Source organism: Mustela erminea, chromosome 5 (genome assembly GCF_009829155.1).
Source record: "Mustela erminea isolate mMusErm1 chromosome 5, mMusErm1.Pri, whole genome shotgun sequence".
In the NCBI taxonomy this organism is placed as follows: Eukaryota; Metazoa; Chordata; class Mammalia; order Carnivora; family Mustelidae; genus Mustela; species Mustela erminea.
The window spans coordinates 49,847,796-49,875,682 of record NC_045618.1 but is presented as its reverse complement, the minus strand read 5'-3'; the positions used below and the strand labels follow the sequence as shown (position 1 = coordinate 49,875,682).

Below are 27,887 nucleotides of genomic sequence, written 5' to 3'. Positions count from 1 at the left end.
AAATGTTTATAATTAATAAAAATTTTAATTAATAATTTTATAATTAATATTTTCTCTGACTTGGATATTCCTAGAAGAGCTGGAGGGAGGCAGAGTCCATGAGGGGGAGAGGTGTCATTATTTTGCATTGTATGCCCAACAGCTAAAATTGAGGAGGTGTTTGGGAAGCTGCAACAAAAATCACTGTTAATGGTTCAGGATCAGTCTTGGTCTTGGGAACCAACTACTGATTTCAGTCTTGGGTCTGATGTTCATTTTTATGAAAAATTTCTGGATGCCAAAATACAGAAAATATTTGTTAATTCTAAGTGCTACTAAAAGGAGGAAGTCTACAAAAACACTGTTAAAAAGAAAACTACAGGGTGCCTGGGTGGCTCAGTGGGTTAAGCCGCTGCCTTTGGCTCAGGTCATGATCTCAGGGTCCTGGGATCGAGTCCCACATCGGGCTCTCTGCTCAGCAGGGAGCCTGCTTCCCTCTCTCTCTCTCTGCCTGCCTCTCCATCTACTTGTGATTTCTCTCTGTCAAATAAATAAATAAAATCTTTAAAAAAAAAAAAAAAAAAGAAAACTACAGGCCCAAAATGGCATCACTTGGGGAAGGCAAAGACCCAACCAGGGTTTTAACCCCTTACCTAACTGCAGTTTCAACCTCCCACAGAAATGTAAGTCTTAACATGTCCATCAGGAATTTTTTGATAAGCACCAGTGCGGTAATCTTCACATGAATCCTCTCCATCTCCGAAAGAAAGATGAGGAAATCCAGCTAATAATACCTCTTGCCCTTCTACCTAAGGGAAGGTGATCTTGATTGGAACAATCCTTTCTTTTCTTTCACTAATAACTTTCTTGCCCCACTTCCTTCCTATAAAAAAACTGCCAGTTTGTGCAGACCCTTGGAGCTCCCCTCTACTTGCTAGATAAGAAGTTGCCCAATTCATAAATCACTTAATAAAGCCAATTAGATCTTCAAATTTACTCAGTTCAATTTTGTTCTCTGACAATCTCAAACAAGGATACACTTAAATTCCTAAACAGCACTGTAATTTCTGTTCTCCAACACTGGGTACCTTCTAAGCCTCTGTTTATGATATTCTCTATTTGAGATGTTCTTCACCCCCTCAACTGGCTAAAATAATTCTTGCTTTAACCACCACTTGGTTCTCCCTTACCATGGCTTCCCAGAACCTTTCTTTAAAAGTATAAGAGAGGGAAACAAAATAGTACACTAGAAAAAATAAATGCAGAGGAAGGGAGTAATGGAGGAACTGAAGAACAAAAGGGATACATTTTTTTAAGTTAAGATGTTATTTACTCATTTGACAGACAGAGATCACAAGCAGGCAGAGAGGCAGGCAGAGAGAGAGTGGGAAGCAGGCTAACCGCTGAGCAGAAAGCCCGACGAGGTGCAGGATCCCAGAACTCTGGGATCATAACCCAAGGCAGAGGCTTTAACCCACTGAGCCATAAGTATATATATTTTTATTAAAAAGCCCTTCCCTATAGATACTTTAAATGTAAACAGCTTAATTCCTCAATTAAAAAGCAGAGATTGGGGGTGCCTGGGTGGCTCAGTCAGTTAAGTGCCTGCCTTAGGCTCAGGTCATGATCCCAGGGTCCCTGGATCGAGCCCCACATCAGACTCCCTGCTCAGCAGAGAGTCTGCTTCTCCCTCTCCCTTTGCTGCTCTCCCTGCTTGTGTATGCACTCTCCCTCTCGCTGTCTGTCAAATAAATAAAATCTTAAAAAAAAAAAAAAAAGCAGAGATTGGTAGAAAGGATTTTAAAAGATGACTGAACTACATACTGTCTACAAGGCACTCATTCTGGATCCAGAGAATCAGAGGCTAAAAGCAAAAAAATGAACAAAGACATTCCTTACAAACAGTAACTAAGAGAGAGCTAAAGTGGTTATATTTATATCAAACAAAATAAGGCTTAATTTTTTCAAATTTATTTGAGAGAAAGAGTGAAAGCAAGAGAGCACAAGTAGGGGGCAGAGGAGGAGGGGTAAAAAGAAAGGGAGAGAGAGAATCCCAAGCAGACTCCAGGCTGAGCACAAAGCCCCACTCAGGGCTCCATCTCCTAACCCAGGGATCATGACCTGAACCAAAAGCAAGAGTTGGATGTTTAACTGACTGAGTCACAAAGGCACCCCAGACAAAATAGACTAAGTCAAAAATAGTCACAAGAGACAAAAGAAGATATTATACACCGATAAAAGGTAAATCCAGCATGAAAATATATCAAATATAAACATGTGCACCTAACAACAGACCCTCAAAATATATAAAGCAAAAACTAATAGAACTGATGGGAGAAACATTCTATAGTAATAGCTGGATACTTCAATATCCCACTTTCAGTAGAAAAACCAGGCAGGTAATAAGTTAAGGAAATAGAAGACTTAAGCAACACTATAAACCAACCAGACCTAACACATAAACACAGAACATGCCACTCAACAGCACAACAGGGCATTCTGGAATATTCTTCTGAAGTTCACATGAACACTTCCTTTTTTTTTTTTTTAAATGATTTTACTTATTTATTTGACAGAAAGAACACAAGCTGGGGGAGCGCCATGCAGAGGGAGAAGGAGAGAGAGAAGTAGGCTCCTTGTTGAGCAGAGTGCTGGATGTGGGGCTCAATCCCAGAACTCTGGAAATCAAGACCTGAGCTGAAGGCAGACAGTTAACCGAATGAGACACCCAGGTGCCCCGCATATGAACACTTTCAAGATAAACCATAGGTTAGGCTACATACATAAGTAAGTCTCAATAAATTTAAGAGACTGCAATCATACAAAGTATATTCTCTGGACACAATAGAATAAAATTAAACTCAGTAACAGAAAGAAAACTAGAAAACTACAGATAAATGGAAATTAACAAGCTCTTAAAACAGACTCAAACAACTAAGTTATTGCAAACATCTACAGGAAAAAATAGTTTTCAAGTCAGCAATCTAACTAAGGAACTAGAAAAAGAAGAGCAAACTAGTAAAAGACAGTAAATAATAAAGATTAGAGTCCAGATAAATTAAATAGAGAATATAAAGACAACAGAGAGAATCAAGGAAACCAAAAGTTGGTAGTTGAAAAGATAAAATGACAAACTTTTAGCTAGACTAACTAAGAAAATACAGAGAAGACTCAAACTACTAAAATTAGAAATGAACATGGGACATTACCACTGAATTTAAAGAAATAAAAAGGATCATAAAAGAATACTATGACAGGGCGCCTGGGTAGCTCAGTGGGTTAAGCTTCTGCCTTTGGCTCAGGTCATGATCTCAGGGTCCTGGGATTGAGTCCCGCAGCGGGCTCTCTGCTCAGCAGGGAGCCTGCTTCCTTCTCTCTCTCTCTGCCTGCCTTTCCGTCTACTTGTGATCTCTGTCAAATAAATGAATAAAATCTTAGGAAAAAAAAAGGATACTATGAACAAATGAATGCCAACAAATTAGATAACCTAGATGAGATGCACAAATTCCTAAAAGACATGATCTACTGATCTATAACAAGAGACTGAATGAGTAATCAAAAACCTCCCAAAGAATTAACACCAATCCTTTTCAGACTCTGGCACAAAAACTGAAGGAATACTTCCTAACTAATTTTTTTTTTTTTTTTTTTTTTATTAATTTGACAGAGAGAAATCACAAGTAGACAGAGAGGCCGCCAGAGAGAGAGAGAGAGAGGGAAGCAGGCTCCCTGCTGAGCAGAGAGCCCGATGCGGGACTCGATCCCAGGACCCTGAGATCATGACCTGAGCCGAAGGCAGCGGCTTAACCCACTGAGCCACCCAGGCGCCCCACTTCCTAACTAATTTTAAGATATAAACATTGCCTTGATACCAAAGCCAGACAAAGATATAAGAAAACTATCGATGAATGTCCCTTTAAACATATGCAAAAATATTCAACAAAATACTAGTAAATGTAATCCAGCAGCATAGTAAAAAGACTATATTCTTTGAGCAAGTAGTATTTATTCCAAGACTGCAAAGGTAAACAAAGTTCAACACATGAAAATAAATCAATGTAATACATCCTATTAATACAATGAAGGGAGGAAAACATGATCATCTCAGTTAACGTAAAAAAGGCATAACAGGGGCGCCTGGGTGGCTCAGTGGGTTAAGCCGCTGCCTTCGGCTCAGGTCATGATCTCAGAGTCCTGGGATCGAGTCCCGCATCGGGCTCTCTGCTCAGCAGAGAGCCTGCTTCCCTCTCTCTCTCTCTCTGGCTGCCTCTCCGTCTACTTGTGATTTCTCTCTGTCAAATTAATAAATAAAATCTTAAAAAAAAAAAAAAAAGGCATAACAAAATCCAACACCCTTTCATAATAATAAAAAAAAAATGCTCAGCAAAGTTGGGAAAATAAAGCTTTCTCACTAAGATCAAGAACAAGATTATTTAAACACTGTACCAGAAATTCCAGTCAGAGCAGTGAGGCAAGGCAAAATACACAAAAGGCACCCAAATTGGAAAGAAAGAAGTAAAACTACGTACACAGAAAATCTTAAAGACTCTACAAGAAAAATCATTAGAGCTAATAAAATTCAGTAAAGTTGTGGAATATAAGATCAACACATAAAAATCAGCTATATTTTACACATTAGCAAAGAACAATCTGAAGAGGAAAGTAAGAAAACAATGTCACTTCCAACAGCATCAAAAAGAAAAAAACACTTAGGAATAAATTTAACCAAGTAACTCTATGACATGTACACTGCAAGGGACAAATGACTGGTGAAAGAAATTATTAAGACCTAAATCAATGTAAAGACATCGCATGTTCATAGGCTGGAAGACTTAAAACTGTGGTGATAAAATGTACTAGAAATATATAGTGTCAATGGTTGTACAACATTGTTAATGTATTAAATTTCACTTATTTGTATGATTAAAAATGTTAAATTTTATGTTATGCATATTTTACCACAATTATTTTTAAAAGACTCAGAACTGATACAAATATTAGAATTAGCATAAAAACAATAAGATAGTCATTATAACCACATTCCGCATGTTAAAAACTTAAGGACATGGAAGATTTTTTAAAAATGGAAATATTAGACATGAAAAGTAGAAGGACTTCATCACAAGCAGACCTACATTTTTTAAATGTTAAAGGAAATTCTTTAGCCAAAAGGAAAATCCACATACAAATACGGATCTGCATAAAGGAATGAAGAACACCAGAAGTGATCATTTCAAGGGTAAATATTCAAGATTTTGTTTTAGTATTTAAACCTCTTTAAAAGATAACTGACTGTTTAAAAAACATAACAATGTAATGAGGTTTTATATCATGTATAAGTAAAATGGATCACAACAATGGCATAAAGGCTAAGAAAAGAGTATGGAAGTATATACACTTTTGTACGGTTCATAGTACTATACATAAAATGACATTATCTTTGAAAGTAGTGAAATGAGGGGCACCTGAGTGGCTCAGTGGGTTAAGCCTCTGCCTTCAGCTCAGGTCATGATCCCAGGATCCTGGGATGGAGCCCCGCATCAGGCTCTCTTCTCAGCAGGGAGCCTGCTTCCCTCTTTCTCTCTGCCTGCCTCTCTGCCTACTTGTGATCTCTCAAATAAATAAATAAAATCTAAAAAAAAAAAAAAAAGGAGTGAAATGAAAGATATATACTATAGACATTTATATACTGTAAATCTAAGCAACCACTAAAATAACCAAACACGCAGTTACAGCTAATAAGGCAACTGATGTGATAAAACAGAATCATAGAAAATACTCAACTAAGCCAAAAGAAGACAGAAAAAAGAAGGAACAAAGCACAGGACAAATGCAAGTAACAAGATGACAGATTCACAAAACACAACATCAACAATCACATCAGACACACAGGCATACCTCCTATTGTGCTTCACTTTATTGCACTTCCCAGATATTGTTTTTTACAAACTGAATGTTTATGGCAACACTGTTGAGCAAGTCCATCAGTGCCATTTTCCCAACAGCATTAGCTCACTTCATGTGTCCCTATAACATTTTGGTAATTCTCACAGTATTTCAAGCTTTTTTATTATTACTCTATGTTATGGTGATCTGTGAAGAATGATTACAACACTGAAAGCTCAGATGAGATGGTTACCAACTTTAGGAATCAAGTATTTTTAAATTAAGTTATGTTCAGTGTTCTCTTAGACATAATACTATTGCACACTTAATAGAGTATATATGATAGTATAAACATAACTTTTGTACACACTGGGAAAGCAAAAAAATTCATGTGACATACTTTATTGCAATATTCACTTCACTGCAGCAGTCTGGTACTAAACTCACACTATTTCCAAAGTATGCCTGTATATGATCTACAGAATCTACTTAAAAGACAAGATATTAAAAAACAAACAAACAAAAAAACAAGATACCATCAAACTGGATTAAAAAACGTGATCCAACTAGAAGCTGCCCATAAGAAACACTTTAAACAGGAAGACACGGGGCACCTGGGTTGCTCAGTCAGTTAAGCATCCAACTCTGATTTCAGCTCAGGTCATGATCTCTCATGGCATTGAGCCCTATATCGGGCTCTGCCCTTGGCAAGGAGTTTGCTTGAGGCTCCTCCCTCCCCCACTTCCCCCTACTTGCGCTTTCTCTCTCTCAAACAACTAAATCTAAATAAATAAATGAATAAATAAAGAAGATGACACAAGTAGGTTAAAAATAAAAAGATGGAAAAAGATATATGAAAAAATACTGGAGTAGCTATATTAATATAAGACAAAGGAGATTCTTAGAGCAAAGACTGTAACTAGGAATAAAGACAGTCATCTCATAATGATGAACAAGTCATTTTATCAGTAAGACCTAACAATACTCAATGTTTATACTCCTAATAACAGAGCTTCAAAATACATTAAGCAAAAACTGAAGGAAGTGCATAGGGAAACAGACAAATTCACAATTGCTGTAAGAATTTCCAATACTTCTCTTTCAAAAATTAGTGTAACAAATAGGTTTAAAAAAAAAAAAAAAAGGAAAGGAAAAGAAAAGAAAAATAGGGAGGATAGTAAATTTGAACAACACTATCAACCAACTTGATCTGGTTGACATTTCTAAAACACTCTACCTGAGAGCAGAATACACATGCCTCTCAAGAGTACACAGAAGTGGGGCACCTAAGTGGCTCAGTGGGTTAAGCCTCTGCCTTTGGCTCAGGTCATGGTCTCAGGGTCCTAGGATAGAGGCCCGAGTCCGGCTCTCTGCTCAGCGGGGAGCCTGCTTCCCCGCCCCCTCTCTCTGCCTGCCTCTCTGCCTACTTGTGATCTCTGTCAAATAAATAAACTCTTCAAAAAAACAAAAAAAAATTACACAGAACTTGGGATGCCTGGGTGGCTCAGTCAGTTAAGCATCTGCCTTTACCTTAGATCATGATCCCTGGGTCCTGGGATCGAGCCCCGCATCGGGCTCCTTGCTTAGCAAGGAGCCTGCTTCTCCCTCTGCCTCTGCCTGCTTCTATTCTCTCTCTGTGTGTCAAATAAATAAATAAAATATTTTAAAAAAAAAAAGTACACAGAACACCTATGAAGAGAGACCATATTCTGGGAAACAAAACAAGGCTAAACAAATCCAAAATGATTTAAGTTAGACAAAGTATGTTCTCTGCCCATAGTGTGATTAAGACAGAAACCAGTAACAGACAGATCATAGAAAAATCCTCAAATATCTAGAAATTAAAGAAAACACTTCTACATAATTCGTGGGCTTAAAAAGGGGGGAAGGCAAATCGGAAGGTGTTAATAACTAAATGAAAAGAAAAGCACAATACATCAGAATTTATGAGATTCTGCTAAAGAAGTACTTAAGGCGAAATTTATAGTAGTAATTGCTTATATTTGGAAAAGGTCTCAAATTAATTATCCTAAGTTTCTACCTTTTAGAAACCAGAAAAAAGAAGAATAAACTAAACCCAAAGTAAGTCAAATAAAGGAAATAATAAAAGACCAAAGCTGAAATTAAAAAAAACAAACAAAACAAAAAACAAACAGAAAATGGAAAGAACAGAGAAAATTCAGAGGACCCAAAAGCTGGTTCATTGAAAAGAGCAATAAAATTATTAAACATCTAGCCAGACAAAGAAGGGAAAAGAGGAAGACACAACCAATATCAGGAATGAAAGAAATGACAGCATTATAAAATCTATAGCCATTAGAAGAATAATAGGAAAACATAATAACTTTAGGCCAATAAGTTTGACAAGTCAGATTTGCAAACCACTTCTATGACAAATGACTCAGATCTAGAACAGATAAAGAGCTCTCAAAATCCAATAGTAAAACAAAAAATGCAATTAAAAAAATGAGAAGAGAAGCGCCTGAGTGGCTCAGTCAGTTGAATGTCTGCCTTCCGTTCAGGTCATGATCCCAGAGTCCTGAAATCCAGCCCAGTGACAGGCTCCCTGCTCAGGAGGGGAGTCTGCTTCTCCCCCTCCCTCTGTCCCTGCTCAGGGGCTCTCTTGTTCTCTCTTTCTCACTCACTCTCTCAAATAAATAAAATCTTAAAAAATAATAAAAATTTTTAAATGAGAAGAAATGAGACACTTCACCAAAGAGAATACAGAAGGCAAAAATAATAAGCTCACCATCATTAGCCATCAAGGAAATGCAAATTAAAACCATAAAGAGAGGGGGGCCCCTGGGTGGCTCAGTCGGTTAAGTGGCTGCCTTCAATTCAGATCATGATCCCAGAGTTCCAGGATTGAGCCCCACATTGGACTTTCTGCTCGGAAGGGAGTCGGTTTCTTCCTCTGCCTCTCGCCCACTTGTGCTCTCTCTCAAATAAATGAAAAATCTTAAAAAAGGGGTGCCTCGGTGGCTCAGTGGGTTAAGCCTCTGCCTTCGGCTCAGGTTGTGATCTCAGGGTCCTGGGATCGAGTCCTGCATCAGGCTCTCTGCTCAGCGGGGAATCTGCTTCCCTACTCTCTCTCTACCTGCCTCTCTGCCTGCTTGTGGTCTCTCTCTTTCAAATAAATAAATAAAATCTTTGAAAAAAAAAATCTTAAAAGAAAAAAAAACACAAATAAAAAGATATCTCTACACACCTATTAGAACACCTAAAGTAAAAAACAGTGACAATATCAAATGCCAAGGAAGACAGAGAAACTAGGCCTCTCATACAATGATGATGGGAATCTAAAATGTTATACCACTCTGGAAAACGGTTTGGCAGCCTCTTAAAATATACTTTCTTAAATACATTTACAATAATATCCAGCAATTCACACTCCTAGACATTTTTCCCAGAGAAATGAAATCTCATGTCTTGCACACAAATGTTGATAACAGCTGTTATTTGTAATAGTCAAAACTGGAAGCTGCCCAAATCTCCAACAATGAGTGAAGATATAAAAAACTCTGGTACACAGAGACCTGTACCTTTGAAACCAATAATACATTATATGTTAACAAAAAACAAAACAAAATCAAACTCTGGTACACCCATACCATGGGATATTGCCCAGCAATAAAAAGCAATTATTGATACATGCAACAACTTGGATGAATTCCAAAGGAATTGCACTAAGTAAAAAAAAAAAGTCTGTCTCAAAGGCTACATATGTTTTTATTCCACTTATTTATCCTCTGGAAATGACAAAGCTCAAAAATGGCATAAAGATTAGTGGTTGCCAGAGGTTAGGGAACTGAATGGGACTAGAGGATGGATGGATGGGTATAGCACAAGGATCTTTTTGGTGAGAGAACAGTTCTGTATCTCAGTTGTGATGTTGATTACACTAATCTACACATCTGATAAAACCTAAAAGAATTATATACACACACAAATGAGTACATGTAAAACTGGCGAAACCTGAACAAGATCTGTGGGTTGTACCAATGCCAATTTCCTGGTTTTGATACTGTACTATAGTTACCTAAGAAACTGGAAGAAGGGTATGTGGGACCTTTCCATACTAACTTTGGAACTTCCTATGACTCTGTAATGACTTCAAAATTAAAAAATTTTTTACAATACAATCTTGACCTATACACACACACACACGTGTGTGTGTGTGTGTGTGTGTGTCTGGGTGGCATAAAAGTGTACTCAGGCAAACCAAAGTCTTAATGAGATCTCAGACTTCTAATCTCCTAACTGCTAATCTCCTAATTGCTCTACAGAAGCAATTACTTCTTTTCTTGTGTATCCTTCCTGAGAGGTTTATGAATATAGAACCATAAATGTATCTAATAATGTGTGCATTTGTATTTGCATATACATCCACATATACACAATTGACTTTTTTTCACAACTTACTTTTTTACAGTAATGTCAGCTTACAATAAATACTGTCCTGCAACTTTTTTTTTTCACTCAATAGTAAGTTAGAGATAAACTCATGCAGAAGTACTCCTTTACTCTTTCTTTTATAGCTGTGTGACATCCCACTATATGGCTGTACAATAATTTATTTAACCTGTATTAAGAATTACTTAGGACTTCAGGCACTTAATAAACAAAGATAAGTTCTTTAAAATCACTGAGTCAGAAAACAAATAAACAAAAAAATAAAATAAAATTACTGAGTCAGAATGTATGAACACTTAAAATTTTAATAAGTCCTCCAAAGAAACTGCACTAATTTACATTCCTGCCTAGATGTTAGTGATTCTATAAACCCTTGTCTTTGTTGTATATTGTCAAACTTTTAAAATCTTTATCAATCTAGCAGTGAAAAATGCTGTTGTTTAAATTTATTACCAGCATAATAATATGTTATTACTAACATTTAGTACTATATAACACCTTAAGGTGCTGAGAGTAAGTGATATACCCAAGAAAATTTTGCTATGGGAAATTATAACCAATGAAGAAATAAAGTAAGATTGACGGCACCTGGCTGGTTCAGTCAGAGGAGCGTGTTAATCTTGATCTCGGGGTTGGAGGTTCAAGCCCCACGCTGAGTGTAGAGATTACTTAAAAATAAATCTTTAAAAAAAAAAAAAGGAGTTGGAAAAGTCCTTAGAGAATAAGAATAGCTTGATGAAATGCTATTCAGTACATACTTTAACACCATAATGAGAAAATGTCCACTCCTTTTTTATTTCAATTGTTAAAAACATCTTCATTATGTACCAATATTTCCCTTCCTCTAATTTTCATTCATTGTTCCTAGTTCTGGCCTCTGGGGATACAAAAGATATGTTTTAGTCCCTTTTCCATGTCTCATTCCTTCATGCTTTTCACAGAACCACAGATCTGAGTCAGGAAGAATATTAAAGATCATTCAATTACCCAATTAGAAAAGTATTATCATATACCCGACTAAAGTCTTCTTTTTTCCAGGCTGAAAATCTCAAATATTTCAATTATTTTGCAAATATTTGTCTCAAGACACTGCTTCATTCCCATTACTTTCCTCTAAATACACTATCAACATCCTCCTCAAAAAGCAGCAAACAGAACTGAGAACAGTCAGCTAAATGCAGAGTAGAAAAGGATAATCAACTATGTTTTAAACAACCTGCTTCAAAATATTATTTAAGTGAGTAAGAGCCTTTGGGGCAGTTATAATAAACCTATGACTTATCAACTTCAGACAAATAAGGAGACCCAGCCAGGCACATACCTACTTAACAACAACAACAACAACAAACTACCTGTTAGCCCTCCAAATCTCCAACCCTGTAATTGTGCAGATTAAAGAGAAAAAAAAAAAAAATCAATTACAGGGCTTTGCTTGTCCCTAGCAAATACATACGTGTCAAATATAAACTTATTACAACAAATATTTTCTTAGACATCGTCTGTCTTTCCAATTATTAAAAATAAAGGGGGAGGACAGAGGGAAGAGCTTGATTCTGCCACAAAACATACTAGCACTCCCTCACAGTTTGTAACGGATAAACATTTTAATGGAACATGGGGGAAGACAGCACCTTGAGGGACACCACTAAGAATGAACTGCAGTTTAATTTTAACATCAGCCCATTAATCAATCACATATCCACCTATCTATGCAATTATTCACACTACATTTCTCTAAGTTGTCTATAAAGATATCATAAAAGGCTGTCAAATGCTATCTGTATAACCTTGGGGGTCCCTTCCCTCATTTGTAAAACAGCACTAAATGAGACAATCTATGTAAAAGCATTTAACCCAGTGCCCAGCACAAAATTAAAAATCCAATAAATGTAGCTGTAATTCTAGATATAATACAGCCAGAATATCTCCTGTTGTACCTACCAGGTTACCGACCCTGTAAGAAATGAGGCCAGTACGATGTTACTTGCTCTCTGGGAACCCATGCTAGCTCCTAGTGATCAGCGCCTTCTTTTTTAAGTACCGACAACAAACATGTTAAAAAGTCTGAGCATTTGTGAAGCACCTGGGTGACTCAGCAGGTTAAGTCTCTGCCTTTGTCTCAGGTCATGATCTCAGGGTACTGGGACTGAGCCCCACACTGGGCTCTCTGCTCGGCAGGGAGCCTGCTTCCCTTCCTCTCTCTCTGCCTGCCTCTCTGCCTACTTGTGATCTCTGTCTGCCAAATAAATAAATAAAATCTTAAAAAAAAAGTCTGAGCATTTGTTCAGGAAGGACACCTAGCTCATCAGTTTTTTTTTTTTCTTCAGTCTTTACTTGTTTTCCAACATTGTCTATACTTCAGTAGCTAAAACACTTTTTTACATACAGTACATAAGTTTTTCAAAATTAAATGTTTTTTAAAAATTAGGATGATCTCGGGGCACCTGGGTGGCTCAGTGGGTTAAAGCCTCTGCCTTCAGCTCAGGTCGTGATCCCAGGGTCCTGAGATGGAGCCCCGCCATCAGGATCTCTGCTCAGCAGGGAGCCTGCTTCCTCCTCTCTCTCTGCCTACTTGAGATTTCTGTCAAATAAATAAATAAATAATCTTTTAAAAAAATTAAGATGATCTCTCTCACCTCTGATAAATTCATTCCTAAAATACCTCAAATATTACCAACCACTATTAGGTACAAATTCTTTAGCGGCCTTTACAGCCTGATAATTAATCTGGAATAGAAGGTATGAATTCCAGAAAATAGGAATGTTCATAATACCCCTACTTATGTGGGTCACACAGAGAGTTAGTATTCAGTAAACAATAGTCGTCCCCAAATTTTATTTTTGGAAACAAGAGCCTTAAAAAAAATCTATCTGCAAAGCAAGTATCCTTATGCCTAAAGCATTAAAACTCTCTAAAATCCAATTAAAAGCTCTCTTATTGCTCAAATCACTTACTTAGGAGTAACATTCAAGTCAAGTTCAAAATCTTTGATGTATGAGACCAATTACTATTAAATAGTACCATTAGCATGGATATCATTTTAAAAATATGTTTATATCATGGATGACTGGTTTCTGAAATAGGTAAATAAGAGTTTAGGAAAACAATTAAATTTTATTTTATTTTATTCAAACTTTCAATGTTAAACAACAAAGTCATGAAAGTTCTGCTAAAAATGTCAAGTAGAAAAATCCTAAAATACCTAAGAACAAAGTGTCGTGGGGCGCCTGAGTGGCTCAGTGGGTTAAAGCCTCTGCCTTCGGCTCGGGTCATGATCCCGGGGTCCTGGGATGGAGCCCTGCATCGGGCTCTCTGCTCAGCAGGGAGCCTGCTTTCTCTCTCTGCCTGCCTCTCTGCCTACCTGTGATCTCTGTCTGTCAAATAAATAAATAAAATCTTAAAAAAAAAAAAAAAAAAAGAATAAAGTGTCTTTCCCCTAAATGCCTCCAAATAGGTTTCCTACTTTAAAGAGTTTCTTTCAGGCATCAACTGTCTAATTTTAATAAACTTGGCTTTCCTTTTTGGAACAGAACTACAGAACTGGTACTATAAACAGAAGTGCTATTGTCAAAGAATCGATCCAATAATAAAAAGAGCTAAGGCCACTTGTCTTATAGAAAATTACTGCCAAATCCTGCCAGACCCTGCTTTTCTTCTTTCTGGGCTAGTAGCCAGATACTAATCATATTTAGACCCTTTCTAATTTTTAGTACACAATTTAGTACACAATACCACATCTGAACTAGACAGTATTTTCTGTAATTTATCTAACATTTTGGCATACAAATACACACATACACACATACATGATCTACCATACTCTGGAAAGTATATATAAGTATATATAAGTATATATAAAGTATATATAAGAAAATGATTAACAGTGGTTACTTCTCAGGCAACTGTTTGGGTCCTGGAGTTTTTTTATGTTTTTATAAAAACTATTCAAAAAATTAATTTATCCATTAAAAGAAAACATTAATTCCAGTTAAAATATTTTACCTTACAATATAATATATAAAGGATTCTCTTAAAGATATATTTAAAACATTTTAACATGCAATTGTTTTAAAAACAGTTTACAATGTTTGACTTCTCTTACAATCAAAAAGACAAAATTAAAATAAGATCATTTTTGCTTACCAAATTAGAAAAGCTGAATATTGGCATATAAATTGGCATGATCCTTCTAGAAAGCAGTATGGCAATACCTAATTTTTTTTTAAAGGTCTTACCTTTGACCATTTTTATTCCCATCCTAAGAAAACAGGTATGGAGAATGACTTATGCAAAGATTTTCTCCAATGTTAGCAGCAGAGGAAAAAAATGTTTAATAAATGAGAATGGTTAAATCACTACACATCCGTTTAATAGAACTGTGCTACTATTAAAAGTTAGATTTTGAAACAATTTTAACAAAGTAGAAAAGTCCTCAGGATATAATCCTTGGTGGGGCAACAAACAGTATCCATATGAATAAATAAATATATTCATATATTCATGGGAGGAGGAAGAATGACATAAAATGCAGTAATGCTTATATTTGGGCTGAGCTTATTTTACCTTTCTCCAAGTTTTTAAAAGAGTACCTAGCGGGCGCCTGGGTGGCTCAGTGGGTTAAAGCTTCTGCCTTCGGCTCAGGTCATGATCCCAGGGTCCTGGGATAGAGCCCCACGTTGGGCTCTCTGCTCAGCAGGGAGCCTGCTTCCTCCTCTCTCTCTCCGCCTGCCTCTCTGCCTACTTGTGATCTCTATCTGTCAAATAAATAAATAAATAAAAATCTTAAAAAAAAAAAGAGTACCTAGAACTTACACAATCAGGGGAAAATACAATATAAATATGTAAAACATAAACACATACCTTTATTCTGGAGTTTATAATATTGTAAAACTGATACTATGTTTAAACAGTTGAAATACTAAAAACCTTTTAATTAATAACATTTAGGGAAACCAATGAAGAGTAACCCAAGTTACTCATACTATGGATCAAGATCATTCCTACCATACAGTAAGCACTACCATACAATACAATAAGCACTACCAGCTAGCTCATTTTTAAATCAAAATAATAAAAAAGGAAAACTTCAGACTATTATATTGGTACAAAAATGGACAAAAATTTAATCCCATTGAAGAGGGTTAATAATGTAATTATGAGATAAATTATAATATAAAATTATAATAATATTTAATAGGATAAACACTATCCCTTCAAGAAGGAACTGCTGAAACTAACATATAACATCTAGTTCATAAATATAACCAAACTTTTCCTTTAAATACATTGAGTCTGCTCCTGGAGAACAAAAATAGTTACTGATGAATAGGTAAATTATCATTTCTCAGACATTAATCTGTATGTTTCAAATGTAGACGAAGCCTACCCTTAAAGGTTATTTCTACCACCACTGCCCACTTAAATCACAAGTTCACTATTACTCTCAGCACCCTTCAGTGGGTTGCCAATGCCTTAAGCCCAAATTCCTTCGGTTGGTTTTTAAGACTCATGGACGGTCCTTGCTTTCACTCCCCACTCCTTCCTTCTCACTTGCTTTCTACATCTGAACCCAGTAGTTTACAAGAAAGTGTGATCCTTGAACCAGCAACATTCCCATCACCAAAGCATGTCAGAACTCCAAATTCACAAGCCCCATTCCTATTAGGAGATTCATATGCACATTATAGCTTGAAAACACTGCTCCGGCCTTCCTAAATTGCCTGCAGATCCCCAAATCTGCCCTACTCTCTCCTACAAATGTAGTTGGCTACCTACCTTCTTTTACCTCATTCCCTCTGAGGTGTCCTATCCACCTTGTTTCCTACTCATCTTTCAAGTCTTAGCTTAGAAATCACTTCAAAAGAAAACTGTAAACTTTCCCAGAATTAGAAAAATATTACTCAAGATTTCTTCTATTATTGTAGCTCTCATTTGCATGCTTCACCAACTAAAGCCATTTCTAGAATTACTTAAGGCCATCAAAGAAAGGCTTTGCTTAACATACCCCAAAACATCACTAACACATGACAAAAATAAAAAAAAAGATTCATAGCTTTTCCACCTGTTATGAATGCACTGGTATAACTGATTTCAAAAAGAGTATAGAACGTTAGAAAAAATATAATGTACAGTAGTACCAAATGTCAGGAAAAAAAAGACTTATTGAAAAATTAAAAACAGCAACCAGTTCTGAAATTCACATCTTGAAATTAATTTGAATTTTCTCTTTCCTGCACATATTTCTCCCATTTTCTAGAGGAGGGAGAGCAAGTAATAAGGAATATGGCTTAAAAAAAAAAAAGGCAATGCCAGAAGAAAGAGAAATGTGTAAAGCCTAGATGAACCCATATTTAACGTCAGACATAAGAAAAAAGTATGGATTTAGAAACAGTTCTCCAGGGGCACCTGGGAGACTCATCAACTGAGTGTGCCTTTGGCTCAGGTTGTTTCCCCAGGGTACTGGGATCAAGCCCTGGAGCTCCACTCCCTGCTCTGCAGGTAGTCTGCTTCTGCCCCTCCCCTGCTTATACTTGCTCTCACTCTCTCAAATAAATAAATAAAATCTTTAAAAAAAAAAAAAGGTTCTCCAATATTTTTAATAAGTTTGAGATAATCTCACAGTACATAATTAGTCACTGATTTATCTTCAATCATTTAATGATCATCTAGCATGTGCTTAAAAACTATGTGGTATTAAGAATTATGTGTATCCCTCTCTCTCTCTCTCTCTCTATATATATATATATGGAGATGAGGTTAACTTCTAGTTATTTAGCCAAGAAATTAATCTTTTTTTTTAAGATTTTATTTATTTGACCTAGAGATATATGGTGAGAGAGGGAACACAAGCAGGGGGAGTGGGTGAGGGGGAAGCAAGCTTCCCACTGAGCAGGGAGCCCGACTCGGACTTGATCTCAGCATTCTGGGGTTGTGACCTGAGCCAAAGGCAGTTGCTTACAAACTCAACCACCCAGGTGCCCCAGAAATTAATCTTTTTGAAGATTTTATTTATTTTTGAGAGAGAGACACAGAAAAGAAGTGGGGGGGGGGGGCGGGGGCGGGCAGAGGGAGAAGGAGACTCCCTGCTGAGAAAGGAGCCTGATGTAGAACTCAATCCCAGGACCCTGGGATCATGACCTGAGTTGAAGGAAGACGCTTAACTGACTGAGCTACCCAAGTGCCCTAATCTTTTGTTTTGTTTTTAAGATTTATTTACTTATTTATTTATTTAAGAGAGAGAGAGAGAGAGAGAGAGAGAGAAACAGAGAACATGAGCAGGGGAAGCAGCAGAGGTAGAGGATAGAGAATTCTCAAGCTGACTCCCCGCTGAGCAAGGAGGCCTACCCCAGCTGGTCCCGGGACCCTGAGATCATGACCTGAGCCAAAATCAAGAGTTGGATAGTCAAATGACTGAGCCACCAGGCACCCAAAGAAAGTAATCTTTATGCACACTAACAGACAGGCACAAAGTTGTTCACAGTAGCTTTGTTCCTAAGAGCTAAAAACCAGAAATGGCCCAAATGTATCAACAGAACAGAAAAACATATGTACTCACACAATGGAATACTACACTACAATAAAAAAAGAACGAATTACTGTTAACTTAAAACATGGATGAATCTTACAGACACAATGCTGAGCAGAGGAAACCAGGGTGATTCCATTTGTATGACATTCAGCAAGAATAAAACTAATCTACTGTGATAAAAGTCTAAAGAGTGGTTACTTTGGGAAAATTCTGACTAGGAGAGAACATGAGGAAGTGTTCTATATCTTGATCTGATTGGTGACTACATGTTTACACATGTAGAAATACACTGAGCTGTTTATAATTTCTGCACTTTATCATGTAGGATATTCCTGAAGTCCCATAAATTTTTTAGAAAATGGAAGAGAAAGTTCCTATTCCTCTATGCCAGTCAGGAAAACAGGAAGAAAGGAAAAAAGGAAGGAGAAAATGTTAAATAGTTTTCAGATTCCTGCTTTAAAGTTCAGTTGTCTTATGCAACAAAAATTTGAGCACCCAGTTTGTAACAGGTACTGTATGGGTGCTAGGTATACAGGACTAAATAAAATGGTAAAAATCCCTGCCCTCATGGATCTTATAATAGGCCTGGAAAGCCAATACAGAGTACATTGGATAGCCGAAAAAACAAAACAAAGAAACAAAACAGGGAAGAGAAATAGGAAGAGTATGTGTAGAAGGGCTGCTAGGATTCTAAACAAGGGGGCCAGTAAAGACCTCACAGAAGGGGTAATATTTTAATTAAGACTTGAAAGAAGTAAGGGAGGGAGACATGTATGTGTGGAAGAACATGTTCCAGGTCTCCTGAAGCAGAGAGAAGGCCACTGTGACCACAGGGAAGTGTGCAAAACAAAATAAAATAGCAAGGGTTTCAACGTGTTTAATTAAGAGTTTTACTCCAACTCCTTATTTAAAGATTAACTTAGGGGCACCTGGGTGGCTCGGTTTGTTAAATATAGACTCGTGATTTGGCCCATGTCAAGATCTCGGTCATGAGACAGAGTCCTGTGTCAGGCTCCAAGCCCAGCATGAAACTGGCTTAAAATTCTCTCTCTCCCTCTGCACCTCTCCCCCACCCTCTCGTGCTCTCTCTCTCTCTCTCCCTATTAAAAAAAAAAAAAAAAATTAACTTAAATCGGAATGCCTGGCTGGCTCAGTCATTAGAGCATTTGATTCTTGATCTCGGGGTTGTGAGTTCAAGCCTCACTCTGGGGGTACAGATTACTTAAAAATAAAATCTTAAAAAAAAAAAAAAGATTATTTCTTTTTTCCAATCTTTTCTACGCAGAAACTTCTGTAACCACTAGCTCAGTCCACGCTTATCTAATCTTTTGAGTTCCTACAGCTGCACCACTACTGGCATCTTTACATACTACCTTGCAATTAAATATGCAGTCTCCCACTCGCAAATAAACCAAGCCTCTTCAGGACAGTGACTAGCTTTTATGCTTTTTTCTATCTCTCTTAGTTGGCTTATGGATAGCACTTAAGTGGTTACTAATAATCTCATCAGGCACAAGATTAGTTAACTGTGGATAGATTTTTAAAAAGAAAAAGAGGAAGGGAAGAAACCAAGATGAGGGAACTATGTGAGTAAAGGCACTGAGGCATCTCCATGTGTCATGATCCAAAGTCTGGATTTTCTCTGAGCCATGTCCTTAAGACTCTGAGATCCTCAACATCACTTTTCTAAAAACCACTCCAGGCTTTTTTTTTTTTTTTTTTCCCTGTTACAGGGAGGAGACAGGACTAGGCACCTGGTATTCCTTTCAAATAATGCTTTTGTAACACCAATGTGTATAACTAACTTAACAAAGAAAATCTTAACCAATTAGCTACATGACCTTGAGCAAGTCATTCAATCTTGCATGCCTGAGTTCCCTCACATGCTAAAATGAAGTTGGATTAAATGATCTCTAACGTCCAAACAATCTCAAATTCTCTAGCTTTTTTTTTTTAAGATTTTATTTATTTATTTGACAGAGAGAGTTCACAGTAGACAGAGAGGCAGGCAGATAGAGAGAGAAGCAGGCTCCCTGCTGAGCAGAGATCCCGATGCGGGACTCGATCCCAGGATCCTGAGATCATGACCTGAGCCTAAGGCAACAGCTTAACCCACTGAGCCACCCAGGCGCCCTTCTCTAGCTTTTTTTGAAAAAACTGAATGAATAAACATTACAACCTAGCTTCTTCAATTTGTAAAATGAATAAAATATCTATTAATAATTTTAATACACTGGGGACACCTGGGTGGCTCAGTCTTTAAGCATCTGCCTTCACCTCAGGTCATGAACCCAGGATCCTGGAGTCCTGCATTCGGCTCCCTGCTCAGTGGGAAGCTTGCTTCTCCCTCTCCCACTCCCCCTGCTTGTGTTCCCTCTCTCACTGTGTCTCTCTCTGTGTCAAATAAATAAAATATCAAAAAAAAATAATAATTTTAATACACTGAGTAAGGCATCATATTCAGAAAGCAGTGTAGAGTATTTGGAAAAGCATAGAACCAGGAGTACAACAGACCTGAATCTAGTTATAGCCTGTTGCTTAGTAGATAATGATCCTGAGCAAGTTAATAAATCTTCAGCCAATAAACAATCTAAAGACACACAAACGTTGGCAACAATCATGTCCCATACAAAAAGCAGCCAAGGTAAAAAAATCTACCAATCACTGATATCCAAGATCTGAAATACCCAAATTAGTTTATAACTCTCTTATATTTTAGTTACAGGAATTAGTGGTTGCCTCAAAATCTGCAAGTATAATGGAGCAACCCTTAACTCCTATAGTACCGGGAGTCTTACTTCTTAAATATGAGAATAAGAACTACAGATCTAATATCAGCTTGTGGTCGTAGGTATAAGGGCAAAGTATCTTATTTTATTAAAGAAAGCCCGAAGCTCCTGGGTGGCTCAGAGGGTTAAGCCTCTGCCTTCGGCTCAGGTCACGATCTCAGGGTCCTGGGATCGAGCCCCACGTTGGGCTCTCTGCTCAGCAGGGAGCATGCTTCCCCTCCTCTCTCTGCCTACTCGTGATCTCTGTCAAATAAATAATTATTTATATGAAGAACACCTAAAAATAAATTATTATATAAAAAATAAATTATATAATTATTATATAAAATAATTTTTTATTTATAAAATAATAATCTTTTTAATAAATTTTATAAAATATTATTTTATAAATTAAAAATTTACTCAGTTTTTTAAAAACTAAATATGTACTGTAGGTAAACAAGAAGTATGGATTTTAAGAAAGAAGCTTTGAATAGATTTGCATTTTAGAAAAGTCACCTTGGCAGGAGTGTAAAAGATGGATTAAAGGGGGTCAACCACTACAAACCTCATTCTACAATTCCAAGTTAAATAAGGACATTACATCATCACATAGATACTCAACCAGAAATCGGAAATAAAAATAATAATGCTTTAACAAATAAAGCTAAATTATCAAAAGAAAATCATTTACCTTTGATTGTATATTCTGGAATGAAATATTTCCTATGTATCTTAAAAAGGAAGAGGTTTCTAAAATTACATATCATAAATGAAAATTACATGGAACTAGTTGTATCCTGAGAACCAGCTACTCTTCAGACATCTATCCCTTTTTGTAGATGTAACACTGCTGACATGCAACATCAAAATCAATGCGATAGCATCCTTGGAATTGGAGCTTATACTGATTACTAACAGGGACTTCTCTTTAATTTTGTATATATGGAAACCGAGGCCCTAAGAGTCTAAAAAATTACCCTGGTTATATGTTAGTAGGACAGTGAAGACTGGGATCCATGCCTTATGATTTCCTTTCTAGAAACTGCTTTAGTACATCATGTTTCTAATTCTAGAATTTTGAATGACAATCCAAGAGCCATTCTGGTAGTCCCATTTTCAGTATAACAATAATGAAATATAAAAACTAATACTAAATTATAGTAATAACCATAAAATTATTATGTTTCATATGCCTCAGAAGAAAAACAAATCTAGTAGATGTACCCATACATTTGACAAAAAGAAATCTCTTCCTTTAGTCTGTGCACCAATAAGAACACCTCTACCCCCAACACAGAGACACAAGGTATTTCTGTCTAAGGAGTTGAAAAACTTCCCTTCTCAAACTTGGAAATAATTAAATTTGAAAAAAGAAAGGTCTTGAATTAATTTATCTTTATATACTTAAATATCCAACATCTTTAACATGTTTTAACATTTTACTTAGGTCTCAGTATTCTTATTCTGTTGTGCTCCCCACCCCCTATAATTATCAGATTCTTGAAATACACTTTTTCCTTCACTACACACAGTGAACTAGCAACACTCACAAAATGCCTTATAAATACTGTACATTTCAGAGATTTGCATAGTTACCAAAATGTTTTAAATTTTAGACTTCTCTAATTTGCACTTATGTCCACTCACTGAAATAGGTTCAAATAGTAAAGCCTAAAATTAATAGCTCTCTTCCACGCCTCTATAACCCTCTCTTAAAGAATCCCCCAAATACTTGTAAATTCGATGTGTATGTATCCTTACAGACTTTTTAATGCTTATGTAACAAAAGGTGCTACTGCTCAGAGTCAACATATAATTAACATCCAAACTGTACTGATCATAATTCAGTCTTTAATAATTCAGAAGGCAGATCATTACCTTATTTGGTTTCTTGTTATTACAACAGGCATCGATTATATTATTATTCAAGGGTTATTTTTTTAAAAAGTGAGCTGAACCCCAAGTACCTGTTTCTTCATTATCAGTATGTCAATTATTTTATATATTCATTTTTTTTTCTCTCAATATAGGTTATATGTGAGCTGGAATCACTGTACCTCCAGTGCTGTGATACCTCCTAATCAAATATTTGTTGACTGCTCAGTATGCTTACTTAGAAATCATATAAGCTGCTTTAAAAAGTTACTGAAATTTGCTTAATTATTCATCTTCCAAAAATAATGAGGAGAACAAAGGTCTGTTTCAGGTTTTCTGGCTGTAGTTCCAACTGAGTATCTGCTCAATTGATCAATTTTGATAGCTATAAAAGTCAATCTGGCAAAGATGAAAACAAAACAAAAAGCTCAGGCTCCTCAATGGGTTAAATATTGCTATGTGGGATCCCTCCCTTTTTTTAAATGACTGCAATACTCAAGGATTAGGTACATTATTCCTAATCTTTTTGATTCTAAAATAAAAAGAAATCTCAATCTTAAAAAACTATTACTAAGAAAAAGACTAAGGCAGGCAAAATTCTTTGCTTTGGCATAATCAAATTTGTCTGTTTACCCAAAATGACAGAATTACTGTTAATATGGGCTCCACCCCCTGTCACATCAGACTTCATTTACAGGCCTCTGTGATGAAGTTGCTATCTAACCTGAAGAACTGTCAAGCAAATGCAGACTTCCCAAGCCATACATTTATTTATTTTTTTAAACCATATACACATACACATAGGTCATTTTACTTGAATTTCACCAGAGTCTGGGCTAGTTACCAAGAACTCTGCATTAGAGACAAGATTAACTCAACCTTAACAATAAAACTGTTTTGCAGGATTCTCTAAAAGAGCTGTTAGCCATCCTTAGAGGTCTCAAATGAGGCTTCTGCAGAGTTCTAGCTCTGGGACTTCATATTCCAATACATTATTTGGAGACTCATCTTCAAGTTACCCCTCTGCACGAACGTTTTTCAAAGGACAGAGGGAACCCAGAACACACCTCCCATTCCTACTCGACTGCCTACCACTCAGGCACGACTTCAGGACAGATCTAATAATGCAGGATCAGCATAAGCAGACTATCTAGGAAAGAGAAGCCAAAACCACACAGCCTTCCCTTTCTTCAGTGGCTGGCACGCCCAACCTTAGGAGACTCGCCCCCTAGAGAACCTAAGGTGCGGCCACCCTCTCGTTCCCAGAGCAGCGAGACCAGCACGCCCCCACAGGGAGCCCGGGGCAGGGAACAGAAAACTGCAGAACAAACCCACGATTTCTCCAACTAAGAAACAACGCGGATCAGTCCTCCCACTGAGCACCAAATCAATCTCACGGAGAAAGAGACCTGTTCCAGGATGCCGACCAACCACAGACTGTCTACTGGGCTGGCTCCGGATGCCCCTAGACCCCCCCTCCTACCCCGAGCCGACCCAGTAGTGCCAGCTGAGCCGCGCCCTCCATTCGAGATCTCCCGGAGACCCGCTAACTCGCCCTGTCACCCCTTTAAAGACCGGAGACCATGTCAAGTTACCGCCCCCCTCTGGGCAAAGCAGAAACCCCAGGGGAGACGCCGGTCTCCGCCGAACACCCTTCCGCCCCCAGCAGCCCACCAAGGCGGTCCGGCCCCTGCAGGACCCAGACCACATCGCCCTCTCGCCCCGAGACCCAGATAATCAGAGCCCCCTCCCCGGAACCCTAATACGCTGCTTTGTCACCCACGGATGTGAAACGCTTCCGCTCAAAGGACCCCCAAGACCCCAATGATCTGCCCCTTCAGAGACTTAGGAACTGCTAAATTCTCTGCCTCCAAAGAGCCTGCGACAGCGGTATGAGGACCCCTTGTTGTGAAACCCCGCTACGACACCTCGAGGAACCCCAAGACCCTGGCAAATCTCCCTTGACCCCGAAGTGGGACCCTGTGCGCCACCACCCACCCCCCACGCCAAGCTGGAAGAGCCTCAAGAAGCCCCCCATAAACCGCCCCATCGCCTCAGGAGCCCCGGGACCCGCCACACCACCCCTGGGCGCCCGCACTCGGGTCCCACCCCGCCGCCTCGTGCCCCCCGCACTCTCGAGCCCCGCTAAGCCTCGCGCCCACCCGGCAGCGCCGAACAGCCCGCGGAGCCGCCCCCGTCGGGAGCCAGCCCACCCCGGTTGCTCCGAGTCCCCGCGCCCCGACCGCTTCGCAGCCGAGACGCGCTCCGGGCTTCCTTACCTGGGAGCGCCGGAGGGCGAGCGGACCGAGGAGCCCTGAGGAAAAGAAGGCGGCGGCAGGGAAGGGGCGGCCCAGGCCTGCGACTGCCGCAGCTCCAACCTCTCCGCGAGGAAGCGCTTATGTGAGGAGAACCCTCCCGCTTCGCGCGCAGCCGGGAGACCAAGCTACAGCCGTGCCCGCCGCTCTTCCCGCGAGATCCCAGCCACGGCGAGGGGCGGCCGCGGCGGCTCGAGTGACAGCCCGCAGAGCCTGTCGGCGGCGGTGCAGGAGGCGGGACTCGGAGCCCATTGCGACCAGTTGCAGAATAGAAAAGGGATTCGTCCCGCCCACCGCTTCTCCCCTCCCCCGCCCCTCCCAATTAACTAGGGGCAAAAGGAGCAGTGACCTTAAATAGAGGCCGTGGCGAATCGCGGCAAGGTATCTGAGTTGGCGAGGCTGGGTTTGTGTCTGTCTGGTCCTGCTCAGCCTCCGTAGACACACCTGGTTCAGGGAAGAAACGGGTCTTCACACTGGTGTAGGCTGAGGCGCCGTTACCCTTGGTTACACGCGGCCCGAAGTACACAGAAGATTCGCACCCTCCTGGCTGAAGGCGCACTCTCCTGGGGTTACCCGGGTGTAAACCTTCCCCCTATCTCTCCTCTCTTCCCTCTCCGCCTCAAACAGGGCGCCATTGTTGAGATGCCCATGTTTTCCAAACCCCAAGTCGGGACATCTGGTCTGACAAAGGACCCTTCTGATTCGTGCATTTATTTCTACTTCAAGCCTTCTAGGAGAGTAAAAAGTAAATCTCACTTGAGTCCCAGTATAACAAATTACAAAATTGCATGAAAAGTCGCATCGCTGTAGACCCCAGTGTCTGGTACATGCAGGACACTGAACAAAAGTAAAAGAAATGAATAAAGAATGTGATGTTTGAATATTTGAAATCTGGACCCACCCTAGAAAATTCGGACTTCCTTAGCCTTTTCTCTGCAATGACAGCCAATCTCTTCACCAGTAAGTCCAATCACTCCATTATTATGCCTATCCTGTAGCCTTCATTCGTCTTCCCTCCTTCCTTCCCTTACCCACAGGAAGAATCGAGCTTTCTCATCAAGGTTAACCCCTACACCTGTGCACTGGATCGCAGCCATTCCCAGATTTTGTTGAATCATCTATCCTTTCTTTCCCCATTATCAATTTTCCTCCTAATCTGGCTCTTTTCTCCTACAAATACAGTCTCCTCCAACCTTTGAACAGAACAAAACCAACCCTACTTCTTCCACCCTGTTAAAGCTACTCTATCTTTTCCACGAGTCCCATTTTCTTGAGAGACACTGAAGTATATTTGCTGTCTCCACTTTCTCATCTCTTATTTTTCCCACTACAATGTTGGTTTCACCCACACATTCTTCTCTCAATGGTCACAAAAGACCTCTTTTCTAATGGGCAAATATTCTATTTTGGGGCATCTTTCCCGCGGAGCTCTCTGCAGCTTTTGACAATGCTGGCTATCTCCTCCTTGGGTCCCTGCCTAACTACATTCTTCTCATTCCCTAGCTACCCCTCTGACTTTGGGGGGGGGGGTGCGGAAGAGGGGGGTGGTCCCCTTTTTTGGTCCGAAAATGATTATGTATTGATGTTTCCTTAATCTTATAGCCATTCCTTGTCCATTATAAGAAAAAATGGCCACACGTAGTTGCACACTTTGAATGCCAGTAAGTGGCTCAGACAAGAGCCTTTAGAAGAGGCCAGTGGAATGTGACATGTGACTATGAGGCTGGGTCTTAAAACAGTAGTGTGGCCCATACAAATGCAGGACAGAAGTGGAGGCCTTTTAGAGAAAAATAGTGTGAACCGAGCAGAGAGGAAAGAATGTGAGCAGAGCCTGGCTATGGGTCGACCAGTTTGGTTGATGGAAGATTCCTGCAGAACAGCAGTGGGAGGTAAGATTAGAGAGGAATCAATATTAAAAGGCCTTCCAAACCAAGCCAAGCTGATTCAACTTGGTTCTGTATTAAATGGTATTAAATGGGGAGCCAGAACCAACCCTGACATTTGTAGGGTCCACAAAAAGGCTACATATAGAAGCCCGCAGTCAAATATACAAATATGTAAATTTTTTATAAAAGAAGTTAACAAACTGTGAAATTTAATGTGTGTGTGTGTGTGTGTGTGTGTGTGTATCCTTTCACCTTGAAAATATACTTTCAATACAGTTTGGAAGACCAAACTTAGGTTTGAACTTAGAATTCTAGGACTTCTCAGAGTTCCTTGCTAGAACAGGGAGAGCTGGTTTCCACACAGGGAAGGCTTCCCCACTTCACTTCCCACAGCCAGTTAAGGCCCACACCCCGTAGGCACTCTAGCCCACATGTCCACTTTTCCCTCTATAAAACTGTCATTTCTTAGCCACTCCAGGAGTACATATCAGAAGATCTAGAGGAGAAGCCCACGCAGGCCCTGGAAGTGGGCTCAGGGCGTTTCGGACAGGGAATTCTGGCTTCTGGGTACCTGGAGCAAGGTCAGAAGAGGTGAAATTGGCTCCAGATGGACACACTCCTTTGGCTTGATGGCCTCCTGCTCAGTATGTGGGAATGCAGCTGGAGAAGGGCCAGAACAGAGCCCCTTAAAGCAGGCCCCTCCCACCTGTGCCTAAAGGTGATACCAGCAGAACCACTGAATGTCTTTAGAAGCCTAATGACATATATAGTAGATCTGTATCTTGAAGTATAAATCTGTGTGCTTTCTATGTTTCCTACCTTTTCTCTTGCACTGGTATCTTAATGGCAGGAATATTCTGGAAAGAAAACTCTTCTTGACTCTGTCCCTATGTGGCATCTTCCCTCTAATGCACAGTTTCATAACTTAAAATACCACTGTATGATTCCCTCATCAATCAGTGTATCAGAAACCAGGGTTTGTCTAAATGTGAGGAAAGAGACTATTATCCTGGACTCCAGCTTAGAACACTTACATTCAACTTCTACATTAAAATGCTTTGGAAGCAGAAGCCCTTGAAGAGGCCCTATATGAAGGGTTCACAGGCAGATGAGTACTGAAAAGGCACTAAAGTCACTGGAGACAGGGGTACCCCTCTTGCCATCTGTCTCTGTGGCATGACGCTTCACTCTGTGGCCTGACAGTCCACTCTGTCTCCCAACCTCTCCATCTGG

The 27,887-nt window shown here is 39.1% G+C and overlaps 1 protein-coding gene across 2 annotated transcripts in view; it reads right to left on the bottom strand.

Moving 5' to 3' along the window:
• Positions 1-24,947, bottom strand: part of GLCE (glucuronic acid epimerase) — a 118,525-nt gene extending 93,578 nt beyond the window's left edge. For both annotated transcript variants that reach the window (XM_032343019.1, XM_032343020.1), the window contains exon 1: positions 24,733-24,947. The gene's annotated coding sequence lies outside the window, so the exon portion shown is untranslated. The remainder of the gene's footprint in view (positions 1-24,732) is intronic.
• Positions 24,948-27,887: the final 2,940 nt, after the last annotated feature.